Source organism: Cetorhinus maximus, chromosome 14 (assembly GCF_964194155.1).
Source record: "Cetorhinus maximus chromosome 14, sCetMax3.hap1.1, whole genome shotgun sequence".
In the NCBI taxonomy this organism is placed as follows: domain Eukaryota; kingdom Metazoa; phylum Chordata; class Chondrichthyes; order Lamniformes; family Cetorhinidae; genus Cetorhinus; species Cetorhinus maximus.
In genome coordinates this window covers 87,606,905-87,628,943 of record NC_135892.1, presented here as the reverse complement: position 1 = coordinate 87,628,943, position 22,039 = coordinate 87,606,905, and positions in this window count along the sequence as shown.

The following is a 22,039-nucleotide window of genomic DNA, read 5'->3' as shown; positions in this document are numbered from 1 at the left end:
AATTGCATTTAGATGTGTCATCTCAGAAATACTTGCAAAGCTTCAGGATAGTGTAAATCCAATAGGTGATGGGGTATTTTATGCTCACCAGGGGTTTGAGTGTCTATTTTTCCATCCCACTTGGTGGAGTGCAAGCTGCATATTGTAGCCATCTGGCAGTCTCCATTGTCTTTAGAGGGTTTCCGTTTTTTTTTAATCCTGCCAGAAAAAGAAAAATTAGAAGTTGTATCTTTTTCAAACAAGTCACATCCTTGTAACATTCCATAGACACTTAATAGCTTTAATTAATTTCACATAGATCCTGAGGTCTGCCCATGGTGGATACTAGTTAAGTTGGCGTGGTAGGTGTGAGGGCAAAGGGTGGTGGTTGGGGGCATGAGTTGGCACTGCATTCACTTAAGAGCTATAAACGGCCATAGGGAATGGATAGAAGGGAATAGGTTGGCATGGAGGTTATGAGGGGCGTTAGGGGTGGTTGGGGAGAATGAGGTGGCATGGGTTGACATGGATGGGGCATGGGGAGTGTGTTGGGGGATGAGGGGCTGTGGGGAATGAGGACTGAAGGGCTGTTTTATGATATATAGTTCTTTTTAAAAAGTTCCATGCAGTCCCAATGCATTGAAGCAGGCCATCGATTCAGCCTGCCTCCACACCCGGCAGCCACCACCTGCAATACTGTGAAAGTGAAAACAGGAACCTTCACTCACTCCCAGGACCTGTTCTGCTTGTTGAGTCCACCTGAAAAGACAAATCTCCAAATTAACTCTTCAACTACAGAAGCCATCGCAGCTGCTAAACAGAACCTCAAGTTTCAACACCTTCACTTCAGAAAGAAGGAATTCAAGCAATGGGCCTACAACAATATTTCACAGAGATTGATTTGAAATCTCATCTTAAAGCATCTCTTTTTCTTTGTCTGTATTTTAGTTAATAACTTTACCATTTATATCTAAATAGCTTTTAGCAGTAGTTTTTGTAATAAACTAATGTTTATCTCGTTTAAAAAAAAAAGACATTTCCTTATACATAAGTGGCAATTGTAAGATCTAGCACTCTCAGTGGGAAGTGACACTCACCGGGAGTGCCTTTTCAGGAATTTGTGGGCGTACAGCCTATGATTTTGAATCTATTCCCATGCCTAATTGCTATTTAGTGCTTTGTGCTGGAAATATTACTTGCAATGATATGAAAAGAAGTCTGAACTAAACTCTGCTGTGATGCCCCACACTGTTGAATAATCTTTTCCATAAATAAACACTATCCATATCGTAACTTGCACCAAGTCCCATTGATCGATCACCCCTGTGCTCACTGACCTACATTAGATTCTGGTCTGGCAACACCTTGATTTTAAAATCTTATCATTTTTCATAATCTCTCCATGCCCTTGCCCTTCCACAGCCCTGCAACTCTCTAAGATCTCTGTGCTCCTCTAATTCTGGTCTCTTGCGCATACCTGATTTAATCATTCCAACAGCGGGGTTGTGCCTTCAGCTGGCTAAGCTCTAACTTCTGAAATTCCCTCCCTAAACTTCTCTGCCTCTCTCCTTCGCTCAGCTCCCTTTAGTTGCTCCTTAAAATTTATCTCTTTGACCAAGCTTTTGGTTGTCTGTTCTATTCTCTCCTTATGTGGCTCTGTGTCAAGTTTTGTTAGCTAATGCTCCTGTGAAGTGCCTTAGGACAATTTACTATATTAAAGCAACTAGATAAATGCATGTTGTTGTTGTAGGTTCATACATGAAGGGCGGCTACTTGACTGAGGTCATAGAAGATGACTAACAGCCAGGGACCCATAAATCAGTATGAGACATGAATAATGTTTAAATGAGCTGAGTAGTGTTTAAATGAGCACACGCCTGACCCAATTGGGCATAAAATAGCGCACGGTGACCCCGGGTGAGTGTCCCAACGTCATCGCACACTCGCGCGATATTTCGGTCAGCGGGCATGTGCGAAAGTTGGCAGTGCGCCCGCCGACAACTAAGAGGCCTATTAAGGCCATTAATTTATTAATTAAGAGGTTTTTCGCTGCCCGTCCAACATTACGGTTGGCAGGTGGGCGAATCGGCCAGACAGCTTCTGCATTTTTGAGGAAACCTCATCCACGGGCAGGATGAGGTTTTCGACATTAATTTAAAAATAAAATGTTTTGACATAATTTATATTGTGTATATGTGCATGTGAGTGAGTCCCATGTGGGGACATATTTTTCAGACTTTCCAGATCTTTATTTTTGATTTTAAAATTCTTCAGCTCTCTGAGGCAGCTCTCTTGCCTTTAGGGAGCTTTCATTACGCGCTCCCCCACACGTGCGCAGACTTCAGCGTTCGCCCTCCTCCCGCCATCCCCCCCCCCCCCCCCCCCAGTCCCGGCAGTGCTGAGCCTTCCGGTGCGCCTTTCACACTGGCTGCCCGCTAATTTGCCCAGCCAGCGTGGAATCACGGTCGGGGGCCGATCGCGGGCAGCAGACCCTAGGCCTGCCCGCCACACCCGCCCGACAACCCAAAATCCTGCCCATTGTTACCGCACTAATACAGTGCTCTGTGCAAAAACACCTAGACTACCCTTGCTGGACAACACTCAGGAGAGCACAGAATATGTGAAATAAAATTATGTAAATATTGCACTTCAACATTAAAATATATTATTTATTTTGACCTGATCCAGCATTAAAATTTCCCTCTTCTTGAGGAGCCTTTGCGCTGCATGCAAAGGAATTACTTTAAATATGTGTTTAATCAAAGTTACAGGAATATTGACCTTTTTGAGGAAATTATATCCTAAGTGGGTTGTGGAATGCACTGCCAGATAGAGAACATAAATTCACAGAATCACAGCATTGTTAAGGTGCAGAAGGAGGCCATTCAGCCCTTCATGTCTGCACCAGCTCTCCGAATGAACATTATGACCTAGTGCCATTGCCCTGCCTTTTCCCCGTAACTCTGCATATTGTTTCTATTTAAATAATCATCTGACGCCCTCTTGAATGCCTCGATTGAACCTGTCTCCACCATATTCCCAGGCAGTGCATTCCAGACCTGTGTGAAAAGGTTTTTTCTTACATTGCATTTGCTTCTTTTGCAAATCACTTTAAATCTGTGCCCTCTCATTCTTGATCCTTTTACAGTGGGAACAATTTCTCCCTATCTACGATGTCCAGCCCCCTCATGATTTTGAACACCTCTATCAAATATCCTTTTAGCGTTCTCCTCTCCAAGGAGAACACTCCCAGCTCCTTCAACCTATCTTCATAGCTGAAGTTTCTCATCACTGGAACCATTTTTGTAAACCTCTTCTGCACTCTCTCCAATGTGTTCACATCCTTCCTGAAGTGTGGTACACAATACTCCAGCTGAGGTCTAACTAGTGCCCTATACAAGTTGAGCATAACCTCCTTGCTCCTGTACTCTATGCCCCAAATAACAATTGAGAAAGTGTCACATGAAAGACTACTGGTTATGTTTAAAGTGATGGAGATTAAGGGTAAATCTTTGGAATGGATAAGAAACTGGCTGAAGGGTGAAAAACACAAGAGTAGGCGTAAAGGAGTTATCAAGTAGGGGGAAGTGTTGGCGGGGGGTGGGGTAACCCATAAACATGTTTAAAATCCCTACAGTTTCTAATTTACATCAAGAACTTGGGGCGGAATTTTCCGTGCCCGTTGGCAGCGGGTGTGATAGGCGGACAATATGGTGCGATCGGCTCCACCACGGCAGGAAGACAGGTCGCGATCTTCCGCTCAGCCCGCTGACGGCGGACCACGTTTCCCGCCAACGGTTGTCGGGGAGCTCATTGCAACACATCAGCAACTCTTTAAAAGGCCATCCTGCCAGGCCCACCGGGTCATCCCGTCCATGTTGGCGGGAAAGCATGTGGATGTTTTCACAATGGCACCCAGGCGACATGCACTTGGCGGCCTTCACTTTGGGGGAACTGAGGTGAGTGAGCTGTGTCATTTTCCACAGCTCACCAGGGTCGCCTGTTGCTTTGCAGGCTTCAGGGGTGCCGGGGGGCCTGGGTGAAGTGCCGCCCTGCCTCGGAGGCGATTGTTTTGGTGGGGGGTGGTGGGCAGGGGTGGTGTCTGGAGGCAACTGCTGCCCAGCCTTGGAAGCGACTGTTTGCTGTTGCCGGGGAGTTGGCGGGGGGGACAACTGCTGCCCTGGCGTTGGATCCTGTGCACAAGAAATCAAAGTGGGGGGAAGTGGCCATGAAGTAGGGACACCTTTATAACCCGACCATCCCCCTGCAACTGAGACAGATCAGGCGCAGCCACAGTGATATGATTGGGGTCGGGCTCCTAGCCTGCCCACCCACACAAGCAATGCAGACGTACAAATGTGTCACCAAGTGCTCCAAACCTTACCCCCCCAACCACCCCACCCACCCCCGGCACAGACTGTGAGTCCACGACCACTTTACTGGACCACGGAGCAGTTGGACTGCACAGGTCGTACAATCTCCTCGACAACGCTGGCCATGTAGCAGGCACTGCTGGAGGCGCGCTCAGCCCCTGCAATCTCAGCAACCCGGTTAGGAGCTGTCTCTCCCATGTCGCAGGCCGACAGAGCAGTCATGCAGTGCACTCATCTCTGGCCATCCGAGGGGTGACCAGTACTCTCTGGGAAGCATTAATGGGCTGTCACACAGGGCCAGGAAAGGTGCTAAGTACAGCCGTGATAACCACGTGTCTTTCTCTCTCTCTTTTTCATGCTGCAGGAGGACCATGTCAGGATCATGGATCCTGGTGACCTAGCTGTGTTGCCTGATGGCCTACAGAGAGTGAAGAAGATGGAAGAGAGAATGACTGAGGTGCCTGGCTGCGCAAAAGCAGGAGCGGCAACATCTGGAAGAAGGGGCTGTTGGGGCTCCCACACACACTGCCCAGGAGCGACAGTGAGCCTTGGCTGGTCGGCATCTAGCAACGCCCAGGGTCTGTAGACACTGCCTGTCATTCCTACAGATGACCGAGAACCAGTGTCGCCGACTGCGCATTTCTAAGAACCTGGTCACTCACATCTGCCACTTACTGCAGGACTTGGTGCCAAGGGGACATGGAGGGCATCCAGTGCCAGTGGCTGTGAAAGTGACCGTGGCACTCAATTTCTATGCCAGTGGCTCCTTTCAGGGCTCCACAGATGACCTCTGTGGGATATCACAAGCCTCCACCCACAAATGCATTAATGAGGGCACGGGTGCCATCTTCTCGAGGGCACACAACTTTGTGCATTTCGCCCGGGATTGGGACAGGCAGGATGCAAGGGCCATTGGATTCACCCAGATCTCTGGATTCCCACAGTGCAGGGTGCGATCGACTGCACTCATGTGGCACCCAGATCTCTATCACTGCACACAGTGGACTACATCAGCCACGAGGGATTCCACTCACTGAATGTGCAGCTGGTATGTGACCACCAGAAACACATCCTGCAGGTATGTGCATGGTTTCCAGGGAGTGTGCACGACGCCTACATTTTCAATTGGTTCCAGATCTCTGATCTCTTCCAGGGTCCACAGAAGCTGCAGGGTTGGCTCCTTGGGGACAAGGGCTACCCGCAGAGGCCGTGGCTGACGACACCTGCGCAGCGGCCTCAGACTGCAGCAGAGCGACAGAATAATGAAGCTCGTGCTGCAGTTCGCAACTTGGTGGATCAGACCACCAGGATGATGAAGATGCAGTTCCGGTGCCTGGATCAGTCTGGTGGAGCCCTGCAATACAGTTCACAGAGAGTGTCATGCCTTGCCATCATCTACTGCGCCCTTTACAACCTGCCGCTCCAACTGGTATAGGAGCTGGCTGATGAGGAGATGGAGGAGCTGGAGGTCTCCTCCAATGAGGAGGATGCTGATAGGGATGAGGGTGAGGAGGTCCTCGGAGGCGATGATGATGGGGATGAGGCCCACACACTGGCCTGGACCAGGCAGACGATTCGGGAGGCCCTCATAGCTGCTAGATTTGTGGAGGGTGATGACGACATGCAGTGAAGTGACCCCATAGATCCTCACATCGCATTTGTGAATGTTTAACTCCAGTCTGCCTTACGGCAATACAAATCCCCTCTGTGAGAATGCTCCTATCATGGAGATTCAGTAGAGACCCTAATAGTCACTCGATTGTGGGAGGATGATGACAACATGCAGTGAGGACACTCCATAAGTCTTCACATAGCCTCTGAGAATGTCTGACTCCTGTCTGGCCGAGGGCAGCTTGCTTGCACTCTGTGATCAGGGTTATATCATAGAGACGCAGCCATGAAACTTTAAAAGTATCTGATGCTTTGTCCGCCTTCAGCACCTGAGCCCTTCAGGAGCTGGAGCACAGTATCAGTGGTCACAGGTGCGAAGAGATGGGGGCCAGCCCCTCCTTAAAGGTGCTGAGAGAACATTGAGAGAATGAGAGAACTCTGTGGCACCTGCCCACTATATTCTGGCAGCAATGACCAGCACCGTCAAGGTGCAGGCATCAGTAATGTGTTCAGGGAGTGTGAGGCTGGACCATCACTTTGGTCTGAAGGTTACACACTACACAGGGAAGAGGCCCTGGACTGAGACACCTGCCTTTATCTTGTGCAGAAAAGTTTAACATCTGAGTGACAAGAACACTGCTCATCAGAACAAGGAGCCATAGGCAGGGAGACATTCTTGGGAGCTTATTGACAATAGTGAACAAGTGATTAACACCCATGCACAGGCTGTGCAACTATATCTCCTTGACTTTCCTAACCCTGCCACTACGTCTTAGTGCTCCCTGGACGTCCACAGCGGAGATGGAGGCAGCCTACTGACAATGACGCCCTGTCTGTAATGACTTTGGCGGGCATCCTCTGGAGGGCCAAGACTTGGAGGGCCCCGGCCTGTGGAGCTGGAGCTACTGAGGTCACAGGAAGAGAGGATTTGGATGGGCAGGTCACTCTCGGAGTCACCTAGGTGTTTGGGCCCAGAATGTGCACCTGCTGATCCTCCTCCCTATGGGTGCGCGCTGACTCCTTGAGGGGAAGTTGTAGCTGGAATGAGACCGAACTGCCTCACACCCCTCTCGCATATACACTGTTGGAGGCCAACTATAGCGTCAGTGATGGAGTTGAGCCCGCGTAGCAACGCAGGAGAGATGTCCTGGATCAAGATCTCTATGGCGGCTGCCATCCTACCAGTGTTGACCTCAGTGCATTGGCATGCAGCGTTATCACTTCAGCCTGAAGACAGACAGACTCCTCCATCGTGCCTTGCAATCTGAGGAGTGCAGCGGACATCCCTTCCTGATGTTCCCAAGCTTGCCTTTGCAGCTCCAGCAACTGTGACATGACCAAGTCCAGAGGCTCCTCATCTGACTCAGCCTCAGCAAATTCCTGGCCTCCAGCAGCTCTCCGAATGCCGGGGAACTGGGAAGTCCCTGCCGCTGCCTGCTGTGGATCAGAAAGTGTGATGTGCTCGCCGGATTGTGATCCCGTGCCTATTCTAGAGCTGGGTCCCGCTGAGGTGTGTGTCTCTGCGCTGGTGGAGGGAGGGTGTGAGTGAGCGCTGTGACAGAACTTCGAGGCGGGTGCATTCATATTCCCCTTCAGAGGTTTCCATGGGGCTTGAATGGAGGCCCTGGGTCATGGACTCTGTCAGATGTTTGGTAGATGTGCCTGTGAAAGCAAGGGGAGATAATTAGTGCATGGCAGTGGCCTGTGAGAAAGGACAGCTCACTCATGACATGGTTGTCTTGTGGATGTTGCACTGCTGGACACTCACTTGGTAGAGCAGTGCTGACCTCACCGTCAACACAGGATCGGTCCAGATTCTCGCCAGCCGGCTGGATGGCTCTGTTTTCAAAGCCCATGAGGACCTTGATTTCGGGCTTTCCGCCACCAATCTGTGACCCCTCTTTTTTATGTGTGCCAGCTTGTCCTGCAAGATTAGAGATGGAGAAAGTGTGAGCAGGACGCCGGGCCAGATGATAAATGTGCCTGGCTATTGCGGGTGGTGAGCGGACACATGGACGGGATGAGGACAATGAAAGTGTGTGTCAGAGAGTGAATGGTGATGTCCCTTGCACTGGCAATGAGTGAGGGCCCTGTGGATGTGTGCTGGGTTTGTGAGTACATGATTTGAGAGTGATGAAAAGAGTGACTTACCCTGGCGGAACGGAGGAGATCATTCACCTTCTTTTGGCACTGAGTGGCTGTCCTCTTTTGAAGGGGGTTGGCACTGACCACCATGGCCACCGCCTCATGTTGCTGCCCATCCTGCGGTCAGAGCCGGGATACAGGACATCCCAGCCGGCCTCCACAGCATCCAGCAGTCGCTCGAGGGACCCATCATTAAACAGGGGGGCTGCAGTCTTTTTTCCTTTGCTGGCCATTCTCCCGGGTATCGGTGGTGAGCTGGTCGCGATGAGTGGTGCGTTGGTGGCTGGACTTTAAACATGGCGGCCGGCGTGATACAACGGCGGGGTGATGGCAGGAAGGCGAATGAGAGCCTTCCTGCCATGGAAACGGCGTGTTTCCCGGGAATGCACAAATAATGAGGCAGGTTTGCAACACTACAGCATGAAAACCCGTCATTTTGCTGCCGCACTTAGTGCAAGCTGGGAAAATTCCGCCCTTGGTTTAAAAAACTGAATACAAGATTAATCGTATTTAGAAAAGATGACAACTGGTAGGTTCAATGGAATATGAGGAAGCAATGCAGCAATTACAAATTGTGTGAGATAAAATATGACAGGTGAAATTTAACATAGAAAAATTTAAAATGCCTCACATCGGAAGAAAAAATAGCTGTTGCACATATCCCATGAATGGTGTTGAAACAGCTGGAGATTAAGTTGAAAGAGATCTATGGATCTTAATAAACTCAGCCTTTAATACATCTAAACTACTACAGAGAAACACAATAAACAGAATGCTGCACTATTATATGAAAACAGGTCAGAGGAACCAAGTGCTCTGTTGCAACTACACAGAGGTACGGTGAGAGACTGGAGAAAGTTGGGCTTTTGATCGTTGGAAGGGATTGCCTGAGGTGATCTTGTGCAGCCGTACAATATAGTCAATGGTGGATCTCGCAAATTATTCCAAATTGACTCAACTGAGTAAAACAAAAATTTGCAGGCATAAACTAGAAAAAGATAAATTTAGGATTAAGGTCAGAAAATTCTTTACTCAAATAGTGAACATATAGGATGACCTTCTAGGTAGAGCCATGAAGGCGAAAAGATTGAAATCATTTCTGATATAAAATTGAATGTTGTGATGGGGACTTCAGACTCTTTCAGTGTGGATCAGTGTGGGGCTGAATGGCCTTGTGATCTCATGAAAGGGACTGGCCATCTCTGGCCTGGTCCTGAAATATCTTTTTGTGAAAAGAAACTATCAAGTATAAAAAGAAACCTTGGACAAAGATTTGTACTAATACTAAGAATTCTTTCTCCTATTTTTTTGCTCTCTGTTCTGCCCTGTGTTGCACTGGCTGTCCCAGAGTGCCATTCCATGTTGAGCTAACAGATCGCAGGGTAGACGCTGAAACATTATTTTCACCTTCAGCATTCTGGGCTGGGAAGGGAAAGAATCTATTGGGGCTCCTGCTCCTCTTTATTGTCCAGTAATTCCTGTTAGAGAACATATGTGTACGTGGCAGATGAGGGCTGGTCATGCTTGATAAATGCCAGTTGTTGTTGAATGTGATGCCCCTCACAGTTGAACAGATTTCTGATACTGTCTGGAAGCACGAGGTGTTGGACCACAGCCCCGAGTGGGTGCCTTCAGGATAGGAGGGTAGAAAAGCGGAGGGCGGAGGTCAGATATTTAAAATAATTTTTGGGGATAAAATCAAAAGAAAATTAAACTAAACTTTATAAAAGTGTCATAAAGATGGAGCACAAATTGGATTTCTAATTTTTTTGCAGGCAGCTTATTTGACCAGAATTCTGATTTGTTATTTAAATGATCAGTGTCCTTACTTATGAAACCTACTCATGCAGCTAGTAATTACTGGGTTAACGATATATAACTTAATAACTTAATATAGTCTGACTGAATTGGAGATAAGAAACCTGTGTGTATTCCATTTGCCTCTTGCTTGGAAGGTAAAATCCTTTATCTTATCTCCATCTCCACACAACAACTAGGCTCTCTCCAATTCAGTCCTAATCTCTTTAGTAAATAATACTGATATTTTTCACCACAACCAAAAGGGGCCTGCCAGATTTTTGTGATAACAGTTCTCATTTACAAACCATTCTCTGTCAGACCTGGGGTGATTTCTGTTAATCTCTAACTCATCTGAAAGGAGTTTTTTTTAAAATATTTTTGTGACAGGTTTGTCATTGCCAAAAAGAAAAGGAGAACAAAAAAATGCAATCCTTTTTAGCACTGACAATTTCTTTAAGAAGATAACCCACAAAGAAATGCAGGGTATCTGCTCCATTTGGCTGCAGTTCCACAGCAACTGGACAAAAAAAAATCTTCTAGGAACTGCACAGTTTTATTGACAGATAGACTTGGAATTATTTAACAGAAATCTGGTTCCACACTGAGGTACCGGACGTCAAGTACGTATCTTTTCAGCCGTTGGGAGTTTAAATTAAGTCAGGAAACTCATTTCCCCCTCCCAGCTGATTCCTTGCAAACAAACAACTGACTGCAAAAGTGCCTGAAATATCCCTTATTTACCCTACTGTGACCCTGCCCGCCTGGCAGGAACAGGGCAGAGGAAGTGGTCAAAATGATAACATTCCCAATGCGTTCGTGCCTGCTGCCATTTTAACTGCTCTGTTTTGGGTTGCATCGGGGCTGCTGGACCTAGGCAGGTAAGAGGCTGCAATGACATTTAATTATTATCAGTAGACAATGAAAAAAAGATCCCTGGAGTAACAGGCAGAGCAGGCAGATGGAGTGCAGCTTTACACAGCTGAATGTAAAGTCCTGATTTTCTATTAATGGCAAAAATGGACTTGAGCCTTTAAGAAGCCTTGAGAAATCCAGGACCCAGGATCCTGTATGTTTTCTTTTTATGGATGACGATCCTGGAAAATAAGCACTTAAGTTTAATTCTGGCAAATAGCTGAACAAAAAAAAAAGCACTAAAATAAGTGGGAAAATGTACAGCAGTTAGTGGCAGCAAGCCCAAAGAAATCAGGCAAAGATCCAACATCAGTGAAGAGGTCACCCTTGCAGTGCCTGTTTTGTACAGTGCTCAGCATTTGGTAAGCTGTTTGTATGTTCCATCTGCATTACGGGGCTTAGCGTAATTAAAACATCATAGTGAGCCTAGTGTATGACTGGTCAGTAGGTTAACCAGGCTTAACCAGGCCTCAGGCTCCAGGTTGCAGTCTGGCAATAGATTTTCCTACAAATGTGCTGTTTCGGTGCATCTGCAATCCCCTCGTGCCAAAAATGACCATCGTTGAACAATTGGGCCCTGAGGCCTGGAAAAGCAGATGAGGACATAAGCCAGGCGGGGGCACTGTGGCTGGATTTGGGATGTGACCTGGCTCTAAATTCCAATGGGAGTGGGTGGGCTCTAGAAGAACCTGCCCAATTCCATTCTGCTGCCACTCAAAGAGGTGAGACAAGTGGGATGATGTTTCCCATTGAAGTGCCACAACTGCACCTTTCCTGCAGCTAGGAATAGTACATCTGCACGGAATAGGTGGATTTACTAACCAATATGGAGCTGGGAATTTTTAGAACCAGAGAAGGCAGCTCAATAACGACAAAACGGGCTAGGCAAAATAAAGGCTGTTTATAATTAGTTCACAGAATTTTGAAGGTAATTTAATGAAACAAATTGCCACACATCGGGCGGAATCTTCCGTTCTGAAGTCCAAGTGTGGTGGCGGATGGGAAAGGCGACGTTATTCCCGCTGGGCGGAACAGCTGAACACACGCGATCTTCCGCTGTTCAGCTCACTAATTATGCACCTACAAGGATCAAGAGGAATCCCGTGGCAGGTTGGGCAGGAAGTTGCCCGCCTCGCCATTATGTCATGGACCTGAAGGTCCTGGCATCATATTTGAAGGGCACCTGGACAGCCATTCACTCATTGCAGGCCAGGAGCTCTGTATTACTCCTCCAGAGCCCTTGCGGCCGCAGTTCGTACTGGAGAAGCTGGCAGATGTGAGCACCACATCCCGGGACATACAAAGGTGCCTGCAGCATTGCCTTTTGCTCATCTGTAGATAAGAACACTACCTGCAGTACACCCATGGTCGGGCCAATGCTCGTCGTTGCAGTGGACCTTGTTCACCAACTGACCTTCTTTAGGCCCTGTTGCCTCTTGCTGCTCAGGCCCTTGTTCCTCTTGGCTCTGTGTCAATCTGCAAAGGGCCCTCCTTCTTCTCATCTGGATGAGAGCCATGTGCGAGAAGCCTCCCTCTGACACTATTCCACTTGCCTCCACTACCCTCGCGACTATATAGAAAGACTATTGCCATGACAGCAAAGAAAGACTAACCACTTGTGCTCTTGTCAGCCATGACCATTCACCTGGGAGGATGGAGGTTTGGAGTTGGGAGTTGGCTGCCGTCCGCCACCATCCACCTCCTTCCCTCCCTTCATCCCTGCCCCTGACTGTAGCAGATCACAAATGGCACAGAATGAATTGCAGCTCCACACCTTACTGGGATCTCAATGTGAGACCCATGAGCCAGGAACAAACCTGCTGCTCTGTGGGCTTCACCATAGAGAGGAAAACATAACTGAGCATGGTTGACATCCAGTTGCCTCATAATTACTAGGGTGTCCCTTTAGTCGGCTGACCTTGAACTCCACCTACCTGAGTAGGCCCTCCTACCACCTCGAGAGATCTCACTTACTGACTAACTGCATGGTCAAGGTTAGATTTGAAAAATGGTGCGTGTCACCTTCCAGACTCGGTCCACCCCCTGTTCCCACAAACTTCCCCCATCACCCTTGACCTACCAAATATCACCTTTCCTCACCCCTCTGTCACCCCTGAACCTCCCCCTGTTACCCTGGTCCCTGTAACAATCCACCTCCACCTGCCTTCTCTCCCCTCAGAGCCGACACCTGTTACCATCCCCATGCCCACCCTGACCCTGCTCCCTCCCGTTATCTGGGCCACCTGTCTAGCCCCACTCCATGTCTGCCCCCAACCATGACACCTTCACCCTACCAAATTCTCACCCTGGACCTGCCTCCCTACCACATCCCACTCCCCTCTCTGACTGTGACTATTTCCTCTTATCACTGGTACCTTGAGTTCGCCCCCCCCTCCCTCAGGACCTGACCGTCGACACCACTGACCCCGCCCTCTAAGACACATTCCCTGTCCTTCCCTGGACAGCCTCTTTTCTTCCGCTTCCCCATTTAGCTTGCCTCCTGTGTCCAGCCTTGGTGCAGCTTTTGCTACCGGCACTCGACATGAGTGAATTTATGCGAAGTCCCCAAGAAGGTGAAAGCAGAATCTACTGACCTCAAAGTCGTGGAAGAAGTGAAGCTCGCCAGGTGCATGCCACTTATACACAGTCGTAAAAGTGAACGTTCTAAACTTTCGCTGGCACGGATCTTAATTTGGAGGGCAAACTTAATTCAGGTAAGGTGGCCTTTTAATGAGCATGCATGAGATGCTAATGCATGCAAATGAGGCTCCCAATATTATTTGTCGGGACGCTCAACCTGTCTTTTACCCATCTTGAAAGTCAGGAGATCAAAATTCCAACAGTTTATCCCGCCGCCTGGAAACAGATTTTTTTGCCTCCCGCCAAATTAAATTCCCCACTCACTATGATTCCCACTGCTCATGGGACTGGAAGATTCTGCCCATCGTGTTTGATTCTCATGTTGACTTGTTCTGTAGCATGATGCCACAATCTCTGGTACTTTTTCCAAATCACCATTTGTAAACTTAGTGCATGACAGCAGCCTATTCAACAACGGAGAGGCACAACAACCACATCTGAACCAGCTGATTACATCCACGCCAGTGGGTGGTCAATAGATAGTGATCAGTCTTATTCTTCCCTTCCTAACCAAGAGCATTAAGGACTACATATTAAGCATCTATTAATTATATATACATTAAGCAGGTAGGATGCCCACTGCTAATCTGGCTGCATTTAGGATCCTCTGCCTGGACTAGGGATTGAAATTGGTTCCTTTTGGTTATATATTTCATTCTAGATTAGACAATACACTTATCTGAGTCGTGAGAGAGCTCTTAGATTTATTTAATTATAAGCAGTCTATATATCAGCATTAAACAATGGAATATATTCCACTAACATCATTTCAAGCTTATCTGTGATCCTGACTTTATTATTTGTGCCCCCATTTAATCAGATAAAACTCTGAACAATTTAGTTGGTGAGTCATCCACTTCTGATTTAACTCTTGATCTAAATCATTTACTAATTCATAAAGTAAATTATAATATGAAACAGCTTGTAAGTACAAACAGATAAGACAATTAGGACATAATTTATGCATACTGCACAATCTCTATGATGTTAAAAAGACTTTGCTTTGCACTGTAACGAAACATTAATACAGAAAGAGGGAAAAAAATAATTAAGTTTAAAGTAAGCAAAACCACAGTGGTTTTGAACAAAATCATGAATTTATGATTCTTGTAAAGGTTGAGATGCATACAAATAAAAAAAAGTTTTGCTGTTATTATTTAAAAATAAGCTCTGAAATAGGAACAAATGTCAATTTAAGGACATTTAATTTTCCAACAATATCATTTAAAAACACCCATCCAACATGAATATTTAATTAGGCTTTGCTTCACAGTGGACCCAATTTAGCCCTCTGACCCTAATTAGAAATACTATTGAAATATGCTGGTAGTTCCAACAGTGTGACAAGCCTGAGTGTGTTCAAAAAAATAGCTATAAAGCTCGGTAACAATGCAGTAGTGAACAGTTGGGAGATGACTGACAATTTCTGGGCGAGCACCCCTAATTTATAAGCTTTCATTTTCTCCATGAATGAATTTCATTATGGCCAGAGATCTCTCTTGGATGGATGCTTCATGTTAGAATGTTTTCTTGCAATTCAAATGCTCAGATGTGCCGTCAGCCCTAAAATAAAATGCAACTTTGCTCATGGAGGCTGTCTGCTTAATAGTTCCTTCTTAATGTTGGTTGTGGGGGGTGGGTGGGAATGAAGGTAGGAAATGAGAGCAATAGTATTTTAAGCCTTACTGGAACAAAGATTTTTTTTATTAAAGATATTAAAATTATTATTATTTTCAATATTCTATACATCAGACATATTTACCTGCCTTTTACATGTTTTTCATGCAACACCTCAGGGACAAGCAGAAATCCAAATGCGATTAAACATTTATGAGAGCTTTTTTTAACTGGCAGTGGTTTTTGGGATGGCAGTGGGTGAGGTTGGTGGTGCCTCCCACTGCTGCCATCAATGTGTTGATTTTAACTGCTGAGCCTGGTTGCAAGCTGGTGTCATTGCCCTTTATCTCCTGCCTTGCCTTCACCTGAGTCTTCCTCGCTAGGCTTTCCTGCTGTTCTTCCTCCACGTGTATTGGTCTTTGCACTGATGTCGTGCAAAGTGCAACACACTGGCACAATGCAGAAGACCATCTGTGGGCTATACTCTAGTGAACCTCCAGACCTGTCCGAGCATCAAAAGCAATGCGTCGGGGGCCCAATTGTATGCTCGATGATCTGCAAAAAAAGGGCATTGGTGATCTATTTTATGCAATTGTGGACTACAAATTGACTGATGCACAGAAGGTTACCTATTACAAACTGCAAGGAACCCAAGGCAAAGAAATTATGGGCAATGGTGATTTGTACTACTACATCTGACAAAAGCATGGCTCCCTAATCAAATGGGCTGTAGATCTTGCATTAGGAAGCAGCACAGATCTGTGACAGCCTGCATGGAGAAGCACAGCTTCTACTGTGCTGCTCCTCTGACAATTCCAGTAAAGTGACTCGTGGCCTGTAGATCCTATGGGCCTCTTAACATGGGCCCAGCTGCTGGTCCTTGTGGTTGGCCAGCCTACTTCCATGGCTACTTCTCTTACTTCTTTTCATGCAGCCAAACTGAAGTGCTAAGAATGACAACCATCAATAAGCTAATTGAGGGAATAGATGCAAAATAAACATGGAAAACAACAACCCCCAAGTCAATCTCTCCTGTGGAAATACAAATAACTCTGTAGTAAGCAGACACCAATGATCTGGACACCGACACTCCAACTCCACTGCTGACTGTTTCTGTTGAGTGGGAGAGATAATGGTCCATAACTTCCATGCTCCCCAATGTCGGATTTGGGGGGGTACCCCAACGATGCACTGGGGAAGTCCTCTCGGAAGTTCCCAGGTAAGGGTTTGCACGGAAGTTCACACTTCCTCTGGACAATTGTGCTGTGCTGGGAACCATCCGAAAATGCGACTTAAATCGCAAACGTCAGATGGTGTTCCGCCGGGGTTATACCAATAGTTGCCCAGAAAAGATTAGAAAAATTAAAACCTCTTCTAACTTCTGAGTAACTATCGTAAAGACCCAGACAGACCCCATGGGACCCCCCCACACCCCTGCCCCTGACCTCACCCCCCCCCCACAGGACTTCCCCTGACCTCCGGAACCCCCCCATTTCCCCCAACCCCCCCAAACCCCGGTCCCAAACCACCCCAATGACCCCCCACAACCCTGCAAACCCCGGACCAACCACCCCCGACCCCATCCCCCAACCCCCAGACCACCCCCAACCTCCTTTAAAGTTACCTGCATTATGGCAGTTTGTGCCATTAAAAAGGGGGCGTAGCCTCCTTGAATACGCTGGATCTAGACTTCACTGGGGCCTGCGAGGATTCTTTCAGTGCAGGCCCCAAGCAGCTCCAGCGAACGGAAGTGTCAACATAATTTTCAAGACCAGGTAAGTAGGCACTTATTTGTTGTCATTTCTGCGGACCATGACTTTCCAACGCTTGACAGAGGTTACGGTCCAACATATACAAGTTGCTTGCATTTGCGTATGCAACAAATGCTCTTTATATATCTGTCTCAAACTCCTGGAAGAATGCAAGAAGAAAGATTTTTATCTGGTCAGCATCTAGCCTGCAATCTTGATCGCTCTCACACACAGTTGTAACCTTACTGGTGTCTCTGTATTTTATCAACATTACAATGGTTAGTGATTCACTGATCTGTCCTCTTCTGTCCCTTTTACTGTGCTCTCCCAGCATGCTCATTGTATTGAAATCAAAATGATGCTGTGATCTGTTACTACAAGGAGTGTATCACGGAAATTCAGAGCCTGCATGCCTGCCATTTCCCGAGATTCACGTCTTGCAAGTGCCACCCCCCACTGGGCATGATGGATTATAGAATCACCTCTTAAGACCCATTGGACTGCTTCCTATTCTAACTCATTATTTCCCAGGGCCTCAAAAGCTGTGAATTCCCTTACCTCTCTGTTTTCCTTTCCTCTTGCAATCTACGTCCTTTTAAAACCAGCAATTGGCATCACATAACCACTGCTGCTTGACTTATCATCTCTTCTATTCTTTTTAACCTAAGCCATAGCCTGCGCTGTTGAGGCTGCTCCTTCGCCTTGGTTTCAAAGTAGAGAAAGAAAGATTGATCAAGTATAACTTAAGAAAGAAAGGTTTTCTTTTCTGCAAATTAAATTGTGGCATCAAATTATGAAGAAGGAAGCATCTTTTTGTTTGTTGTTTATGCTAACCCCCATTAGTTTTGTTTAATTAGTGAGCACTGACAACATCAATCGGGGAGAGGCATGGAGGAGTTATTGAGTCTGCTGGCATAGAGGAGTTGATTAACATGCACAGATGATTTGGCAGAATCACTAATGTATCTGGGAGTTTATGCATGTATTTAAACTGCCTCCAGATGTCAATGGTATTCACAGTTTATCCCTTTTTAGTTCTCCCTCTCAATTTTCTGCTCTCCCCTTCGACAGTGACTCATGCTGGGAAATGTTTCCATGGGTTATAGTTACCTCTTTAACTTTGCCCAAGTGGTTACTTTTTAAAAATGCATGAAAATAGATCAGCAGACTGTTGCAATGCAGAGACTATCACAGTTAAGCCCTATCTTGTGTTAGTTCACATCCACACATTTGCCTTCCAATAAGAGTCACTGAATAGTGATCAGGAGTGGAACCACTGCGTGATTTTCTCCTCCCTAGCCCAGGATAATGAGGCTAATCATGGCATTCCTGCTATAAATATGAAGCAGTCCTGACTTGTTTTGGTCTGGTACCTTCCTATTTAAGTCAGGCGCAATACATGAGATTACATTTTTTTAAATCACCTACAGTTTCAGACATTTTTTAAAAAAATGTAAATTTTGAAATTTTCTGCTTTCTCTCTGTTAACTGGTTTGAGTAAAAGCCTAACATAAGATTTTGGATATACACAGGCTGTGGACATTAATCCTGTGATTGACTGAGTTATGATTATAACAACCTGAGGTGGAATCATCCAGATTTGTACAAAGTACAGTAGCAGGCGGGAAAAACGCCGGCCGCAATGGCGGCTTTTCACACCATATCGTCCCATTCCCGGCACATCCCGCCTCGTTAATGCATTCTTGGGAAACATGCTGCTAGGGTGGCGGCCTCTGATTCTCCTGTCCTGCTGTCACCTCAGGCCTTCAGTAATCCAGGTGCCATGTTAAAGGGCGCCCTTGCACAGAGCGAGAACTCTCTAAGGGATCAGAAGCTGCTGGAAAGTCCTGGCTGCCAAAGGGAGGAAACATGCTGCCCCCAAATTTAGTGACGCCTCCCTTGGGCACCTACTGGATGCTCTTGAGGCCCAGCGTGAAGTCCTGTACCCCAGCTCTGGGCAAACACCAGCAAAAAAGTTCACCAATCCAGCATGGGAGGCAGTGGCAGCAGTGGTCAGTGCCAATGCCTTTCAAAAGAGGATCACCACCCAGTGCTGAAAGAGGATGAATGATCTCCTCCAATACGCCAAGGTAATTTACTCTTCTCATCACTCTCAACTCACACACTCACAAACTCATCACACATCCACAGGGATCACACTCACTGCTAGTTCAAGGGACCACTCGCTCTCTCACACACACTTTCACTTGCCCTGCAGATCGTGTCCTCATCCTGTCCATGGCACCAATTACCACCCACACATGCCAGGCATTCTTGTCATCTGGCCTGGCAAGCATCCTGCTTATACTCTCTCCATTTGTCTTCACGCAGGACACGATGGCACACAACAAGAGGGAGAGGTTGCAGACTGGTGGAGGAATGCCTGACATTAAGGTCCTCACAGACTTTGAAAATAGAGTCATCCAGCTGGCCAGCAACAATCTGGACCATTCCTGTGCTGACGGTGAGGTCGGCGGTGCTCAACTAAGTGAGGATCCAGCAGTGCAACATCCATCAGACAACCATGCTGTAAATCAGTTTGAATGTTCTGCAGACCCCTGCCATGCACTAATTATCTCTCCTTGCTTTTGCAGGTACATCTGGGAAGCATCCAAGGGGCTCCACAACCTGGGTCCTTGACTCAAGCCTTGAAACCACCTCGAAAGGAAAATCTGATGACACCCTCATTGAAGACCCATCACAGCGCTTACTCACACCCTCCACCAGCGCACAGACACACAACCTCGCTGGCACCTAGTTCTAGAGTAGTCTCAGGGTCACAATTTGGTGAGCACATCGCATTGTCTGATCCACAGCAGGCGGTGCCATGGACTCCCCAGATTTCCGGCACTCAGAGGACTTCAGGAGGCTAGAAATCTGCTGAGTCCGAATCAGATGGTGAGCCCCTAGATTCGGTGATACCTCAGTTGGTGGAGCTGCAAAGGCAAGTTCGGGAACATCAGAAGGGGATGTCCACTGCACTCCTCAGATTGCAAGTCATGACGGAGGAGTCCGTCCGCCTTCATTCTGAGGTGATAGTGCCGGTATACCAAAGCACCGAGGTCAACACTGTCAGGATGGCCACCACGGAGATCTTGGTCCAGGACATTGGTGCTGCGTGGGCTGAACTCTATTGCTGATGCCATAATTGGCCTCCAACAGTGTTAACACGAGTGGGGCGCAGGGCAGCTCAATCTCACTGCAGCTTCCCCTTCTCTTCAAGGAGTCAGCCAGGGACCCTCAGGCACCCATAGGCAGGAGGATCAGCAGGTGCACACTCCAGGACCATCTGCCCAGGTGAGTCTGGGAGTGTCTGGCCCTTCCAAATCCCCTCTTCCTGTGACCCCAGCAGCTCCAGCTCCAGCTCCATAGGCTGATGAGGGTGCCACTACCACAAAGCAGGACCCCAAAAGCAGGCAGGGGCCCTCCAGGTCTCGACCCTCCAAAGGACACCCGTCAAGGTCATCACAGACAGGGCGTAGCAGCCAGGAGGCTGCCTGCACCTCCACTGTGGATGTCCAGGGAGCACAAAGATGCAGCAACAGGGTTAGGATGGTTAAGAAGATGTAGTTGCATGGCCTGGGCACAGGTGTTCATCACTTGCATGTAATGTTCACTATTATAAATAAACTCCCAAGAATGTCCCCTTGCTTGTGGCTCCTTGTTCTGATGAGCAGCGTTTGCATCACTTGGTTCCTGCAGAAGATAAAGGCAGGTGTCTCAGTCCAGGGCCTCTTCCCTGTGCACTGTGTAACCTTCAGAGTAAAGTGATGGTCCGGCTTCACACTCACTGGACACATCAGTGATGCCTGCACCTCGATGGTGCTTGTCATTACTGCCAGAATGTCGTGGGCAGGCGTCACAGAGTTCCGTCATTCTCTGTGTGCTCTCAGCACCTTTGAGGTGGGGCTGATGCCCCATCTATTCAGCATCAGTGACTGGTGACAGTGTGCTCCTGACAGTGTGCTGAAGGCTGACAAAGACTCAGGTGCATTTAACGTTTCACGGCTTCATCTCAATGATATCGAACTGCCGGAGTCAGACATTCACAAAGGCAATGGGAAGATCAATGGAGTGTCCTCATTGCATGTCATCATCATCCTCCTGGAATCTAGTGACAATTAGGGCTTAAGCCTGAGCACTGAGGGTATGTGCGCTGCCATCAGCCACACAGGAGTCAAACGTTCACAGATGCAAGGTGAGGTTGTCAGGACTGTCATCATCCTTCAAGAATCTTGCAGCTACGAGGGCCCCTCAAGTGCGGCTGCTTCGTCTGGCCAGTGCGATGGCTTCATCACCGTCATCCCCTTTGACATCCTCCTCATTGGAGGGGACGTGTAGCTCCTCCATCTCCTCCTCAGCCAGGTCCTCTCCCTTTTGCAGCACCAGGTTGTGGAGCACGCAACAAGCGACGATGATGCGTGACCCCTCTGGGGACTGTATTGCAGTGCTCCACCAGATCTGTCGAGGAAGCGGAAACTCATTTTCAAAATGCCTATCGTTCGCTCCAACAAAGTCCGGGTTGCAGCATGAGCCTTGTTGTACCATCTCTCTGCTTCAGTCTTAGGCCGCCACACGGGTGCCATCAGCCACATCCTCTGTGGGTAGCCCTTGGCCCTGAGGAGCCAACCCTGCAGCCTGTCTGGACCCTGGAAAATGTCAGGGATCTGAGACCTGCTGAGGATGTAGGAGTCGTGGACACTTCCTGGGAATAATGCGCAGACCTGCAGGATGTGTATGTGGTGGTCGTACACAAGCTGAACATTCAGTGAGTGGAAGCCCTTGTGGTTGACATAGCTGACTGCTTGTTGCCACGGAGATCTAAGGGCCATGTGAGTCCAGTTGATGGCACCCAGTCCTCCTGTTTCCTGGCTTTCCTAATCCCAGCGAAATGCACAAAGTTCTGTGCCTTTGTGGAGATGGCGTCCGTGACCTCCTGGATGCACTTGTGTGTGGAGGCTTGCGAGATCCTGCACAGGTCACCTGTGGAGCCCTGGAAGGAGCCACTGGCATAAAAATTGAGCGTCGCGGTCACTTTCACGGCCACTGGCAGTGGATGCCTTCCAAGCCCCCAATGGGGCCAAATCCTGCAGCAAGTGGCATATGTGACCAGCCAGTTCTTCAGGTATGTAGAGTCTTTGGCAACACTGGTTATCAGTCATCTGCAGGAATGACAGGGTCTAGTGAGGCGCCCATAGGCAACAGCTCATG